Here is a 6,000-nt window from a genome sequence, read left to right on the forward strand (position 1 = left end):
AATTTTGTAAATGATGGAACAGTTAGTGAAAGAGACTAACAACTACATAAATCAAACTCTACACTTAATTTTGGCCTAAACATGCCTACAACATAAATTTCATAAAATGGAATGATTAAATCATTAGGCAATTGTCACTCTAAAGAGTAAAATATTTCTAAGGAAAATTAAACAATTTAATTCATCACCAGCCTTTTTTGCACAATGATTATCACTGCAACAAAATCATCTTGTGCTGAACAGAACAAACAGCTCTGATGGGCTTGTTAATTCTTAACTTTTGCCAAGAGTAAACACAAAAGATTTTGCAAGGCTCTAAAGAGCAACCCTACCCATGAGGAGGGGTTACCCATGGTACTCCAGGTCATGTGCTGGGAGAGTACTGGATCCTCTTTAAATTAAATATATTTGAGGATCACAAAGAAGCAAGTTGTGCAACGTGTCTTGAAATTTCCGACCTCGTGAAGTAAGGGGTGGCAGGTTACATGGGAATGACGTAGAAGACTTTTTTTTCTAAACTAAAAACAGGTCACCCACGCACATTCCTACTCTACCCCCTTTATAGTATATTTGTTGCGTTAAATCTGATTTCTTTCATGACCTCTCCTGGACCAAGTTCCCTTGAAAACTTGGTCCAGGAAGGTATATTCCGCCCTTCTAACAATCAGATCACCACTCTCACAAACAGTAAAGTTCCATCTTTCTAAACTAGTATTGCAAATTTCCATGAATGGACCACACAGCTATTTCTTCTTCCAGATTTGGAGATTCCTAAATTGGGTCATTGAAAGGTGGGGTGCCTTTTTTTATTTTATCGAGGTTAAAAAATTTTGGAGGAAAGTAATGCTGTAGAGGGAAAAAAGAAAAACAAGAAGGAGACAGAGAAGGGGAGAAAGAAGAGGAGGAAAAAAAATCTTCATCCTTCAATGCTACAAACTGCTAACAGTCAAAAATGCCTATTTGGATTTTAACTGCTGACATTCCCTGGGGTGTTGAAGAATTAAGTGTTTTATTCTGGTATTGTTTATTTGATGTCATTTACTTTTAACCTCTACTTGACTTAATCAAGATCATCCTCACCTGAAAGGAAAAGGGAAATATATAATGTTGTTGCTATTGGACTCAAGGGATTGATTATTTCAAGAGAACATTCTTGAAAGCTTTGCAGACCGAAAAAGCACGGGATTGAGCATTAAAAAGTTGCAGACTGTGTCAAGGTTTCAAAAATTTGTTTTTAAAAGCTAATTGAATGGGATTAGAAGTTGAAGTTAATCAGTAATAATAAAAATCCGACAAAAGAAATGATTAGACATTTTGTAAAAAACAGTAAGACAAATGAAAGAAATAAAGTTGTATAAAGGAAGAAGTATTATCACCATGTTACTTACTATGGATGGGACACCAATATGTAACTTGGAAAAAAAAGGGTTGTCAAGTTAGAAAATATTTGTACTAAAATTGGTGACTGCATTCCTCAAATTATTAAAGACCCTGACTTAAAAAGTCACTTGTCCGTACATGTCTGTTTTTCTACCATTAATTAACTGGATTAATTATTACTTGATTAATTAATCAATACTTCTTTATTATAACAAAACAAAGAGAGTTTTTAGGGACATAGATTAGTTATAAATTATTGCTACTCCCAACACAAACCAAGGATTCTCTCAAAAATATATCTTGTTCTTCTCCAAATTTGCAAATAGTAAAATTATACATCCTTTAGATAAATTGATTGTGTGATAAACCTTTAAATAAAAGACAGGTCTTTTATCAGGACAATTTTTTTCTTATTTTTCTATTCATATAAGTTTTGAAGAATTAATAGCTAATGAAAATTACTGAAACCTTCAACTAAAGTTCTTTTAGGGGTGTCATTTAATTTCCCTGTTCACATGCAAATCAGAGCACCTGTGATCTAATGACCATTCTGTTAACATTATATGAAAAGAATTGCTATCCACTAGACTACATAACTCTCATCTTTCATTTTTAATGTACAGCGTAAGAAAAATTAGAAATTTCTTTATTGTGAAGATATCCCGATACATATCTTGCTAATACTTAAAAGCAATTGAAATATCACAGTGAACTGAGAAAACAGAACTCAAATCCAAGAATAAACTTTTTTAATGACTCAGAATTAAACTCCTGAATTGGCTGCATATTTTGCAGATTGTCTTTGCCTTGAACTCTCTGTTTAGAGACCAGAATCAATTTCAATGAAAATCAGTCTTTTAAAGAGAAAATACTTCTTTTAAAATAATGTTTACCTTTAAATAAAAATTGTTTATCATGTTAACTGACAAAAAATAACCAAATACATCTATGAAGCACCATCATTTTTTTAGCTGTTATTTTCAGTCCTTGCAGTTTATAAGTAGAGTCTTTGGCTCAGTTCCTGGGCAGACACAAGGATGTAGGACAGGGACGGTAACGGGCCCAGATGGCTCTTGAACACTGAAGGTAGGACATACAGCTATTTCACAATGATACTATAAGAAATAAAAGCAAAGTCCTATGCAAAAGAGGGGTGGGATAGGGAGGGTGGGAGTGAGAGGCAAGAGGGAGGAGATATGGGGATATAGGTATATGTATAGCTGATTCACTTTGTTATAAAGCAGAAACTAACAAACCATTGCAAAGCAATTATACTCCAATAAAGGTGTTAAAAAAAAAAAATTAACACTGAAGGCTAAGACTGACTCCTGGCCAAGATTAGAGCCATTCAGTAATAGGAGGGTCCAGTTCTACTGATGTTCATTTACCACCTTCAGCTATGGCCAGCAGCTAGAATCCAAGGCATCTTAGTATTCCCCATCTCTGATTACCTTTTTCTCTTCTTTTCCTCATCCTGCCACACAAATTTCACCAGAGAAAATGCTTAGGACATGATAGAACGAGTACAAGGAACAAGAAAAAAAGAGGAGTCAAAGGAAGAGTGTGTGATTATAAGACTATACATTTAAAATATGTAAATGAATCTCACAGTGACTTGACACACTGCCAATGGTGTCAAAGACCACACAACTTCTGTCAACTGAAGTTTTCTCTTTATAAAGTTGAGTTGATAAAGAAAACTATGAGGAATAATTAACAAAACAGATTGTGAATCATTTAGCCAACATAAGATGATGGCAGTATTTTACTTGATGAAGAAATGTGAGGCTGTACATTTGTTAGATTAATTTTCTCAACTTCTCTATATCCTGTCAATCCTTCAAAGCCATGTGAAATCCTACTTCACGAACTTTATCTACATCTTGTTTGTACCATAGTTAAGTTGCTATTTACATACTCTTATTTCATATATTTTCCTGATTAAAATCATTAAATAGCTCCACATTGCTTCTTGACTACAGTATAAAGCTAAAAATACAATATATACTCGTTTCCGCTATTTTAGGCTCTTTTATACATCATTCATGTTGTGTGATCCAAAGTAGTTTCTCCATTGTCTCCATTTTATATGAACAAATTGGAAATAGTAGCAACTGTGACCTCTCATAGGCCATAACTCTTTCCTTCAATATTTATTGAAGGCCATTTATATGCCAAGGACAATGCTAAATCTTAGAATAGAAATAAGACTCGAACACAGACTTGTCCCCCAAAAGCTCACTCTTGAAAAGCCTTTCGGGTTTATTCTTAAAAAGAGATATGACATCTATTTTCTACTCTCAAGACTGAGCAATAAAGAATAACAAAAAGAACTGAAGACCTAAGAAACTCAAGACCTGTGAGACCCAAGCATAACATTCCAAATCAATATTCCTCTCCAGCAGCACTCCCAGGATGAAATGCACTTTATGAAGTAAAAACCCCTCATATCATCTTTCACTTTCCAAAGGAGTTGACCCACACCTTAGAAGCCACTTCAGATCCAACAACTTCTCAAGAGAACAAAAATTATAACGCTTCTTCACCAGCCAATTTTGACTAAAGGGTGTAGTGATCAACCCTGAACTAATTAACGAGAGAAAACTGAATATCCACTCCACATGTAACTACAAAGAACAAGGAATAAACCATAAACTCTCACATTAATGTCTTTAAGAAACCAAATGCTTTCTGAAAAACACATGAAAGAGAAATTTATGATAAAACGCATTTTAAATAAGTTTAGGTTAATATTGAATTACAAACACTTAAGGCCTAATATTTAAAAATAGCAAATTTTAAAATAAATAAAATCCCAAACACCCATGAAATTATAAATGTATAGCTACTATAACACTCAATAGGAATACCAAAATATATTTAATTACTAAATGGTAGAGAAAAAAGTAAAGGCTCATACCCAATTTATATTAAAGTTACAAGGGTTTAAAACTCAGGAATAATAAAATTTCTCAAGAGCGCCTCATCAGAATCCAATGAATTACTCAGCTCACCACTGTTCCTTCTTTTCCAAATCTTGAATATGAGCAGCTAAGAAAAGATGAGCCACATCAAAATCAAAACAAACAAACTTTTGACTGCTAAAGCTTATACACAGGATGGCTGGAAACAGGATTGCCATGTCCAGGCCCAAGTCAGCAAAGTCCTTTTTTAAGGAGATTAATCTCGTTCTTCAGGCTTGAAAACCTTGTGCTATGTCTGGGAAAATAACTACTCCACTACCTTGATACTGGACTCTGTGCTTCTTCCAGACCTAAGATAGGAGACTTTTCCTTATCTCCTCTGAAGAAAATACATGGCTCCAAAGTCCAGGAGACAGGTTATATTCTAATACCAATAGAATTAGAGGCCTTGCCAGATCACCTGACTTAGAATTAGTAGGGAGGGCGAAAAAAATAAAAAGTACTAGACACTTTAATTCAATTAAAAAAATTCTTCAAATTAACATATTTCTTCAGTAAATACATTCCTAAATATCTTGATAAATTTCAAGGTGAAATATGACAACCATTCTTTTACATACTTAATATATTATACTTCAAAATATCACACCACACTTTGACTTAACCAGCAGAAATACACTCCAATTTTATTTGCAATTATATATCAAGGCTGATGTCATTTTTCTTCTACTTCAAGGATTATCTATACACTCAAACTAATGTGAGGAAAATTCTTGTTAAAGCCAGTTGAAAATAATTTATGGCTTTAAACATATTTTAAGTAATATTTACATGTATGAATGGTACCTAAAGAGTTAAGTAAAAGGTTACACAAAATGTTTCCCTAGAAGGACTCAAAGCATTCTGGTTCCTATTAATCTTCCTTCCATATGTTAAAGTCTTAGCAATCAGCAGAATTAGGATTTTTAATATTAAGTGTATAAACTTTTCTTCAAATGAGGATGAAAAACATAACTGTTTATACAAGTCAACTCAAAGCCCCAGAATGAAGCTGTAACGCGAATTAATTCTACCACAGTGACTGAGTTATTTAACCTTTGTCCTTATCATTTTCTCATAAGGAAATTGAGAAAGATTAATGACCATGAAAAAAGAGTTCTTGGCCTAAAGGTGTATCTCATCAAATGTGCTATGTGCAGAGAAGGAATATTTATAGTACTACATTTCAGAAGGAATTTTCCAGTTTTACAAACCTAATGATGTGGATATATTCCCAATATGTTTTCTTTAACCACTAACAAGTGTGCAAAATGCTAAACTAGTTAAGAAGTAGAGGCAAATTCTATCCCTGGCTCTGTTGTAAACTTGTTCTATTCTTAGCCAAGTCAATTAACCTTTCAATATCCCAGTTTCTCTAAAAATTGGGCAAGTCAATGCCACATAAGTGACAGAGATGTGTGAGTTAATGAGAGAATATCTACGAAGGCTATGATCTCAGAAGAGAGCACAAAAGAACATCAATTTGATTAAACATCAAATGACCTTATATTAATAGCCTTAATAGAATTGTTAAGGGATAACCAGAGAACACATGAGTGTTTCTTGATCCTCTGATTTTGTATGTCTAATTTATTCATCATTTATCCATTCATTCATTTATTCATTCAACAAGTTGAGTATATTTTACCACATACCC

At 33.4% G+C, this 6,000-nt stretch overlaps 1 protein-coding gene across 1 annotated transcript in view; it reads right to left on the reverse strand.

Moving 5' to 3' along the window:
- CPS1 (carbamoyl-phosphate synthase 1) overlaps positions 1–4,310 on the reverse strand; it is a 158,479-nt gene extending 154,169 nt beyond the window's left edge. Inside the window, exon 1 of the mRNA XM_068544532.1 lies at positions 4,301–4,310. The gene's annotated coding sequence lies outside the window, so the exon portion shown is untranslated. The remainder of the gene's footprint in view (positions 1–4,300) is intronic.
- Positions 4,311–6,000: the final 1,690 nt, after the last annotated feature.

This window comes from Eschrichtius robustus, chromosome 5, assembly GCF_028021215.1.
Source record: "Eschrichtius robustus isolate mEscRob2 chromosome 5, mEscRob2.pri, whole genome shotgun sequence".
In the NCBI taxonomy this organism is placed as follows: Eukaryota; Metazoa; Chordata; class Mammalia; order Artiodactyla; family Eschrichtiidae; genus Eschrichtius; species Eschrichtius robustus.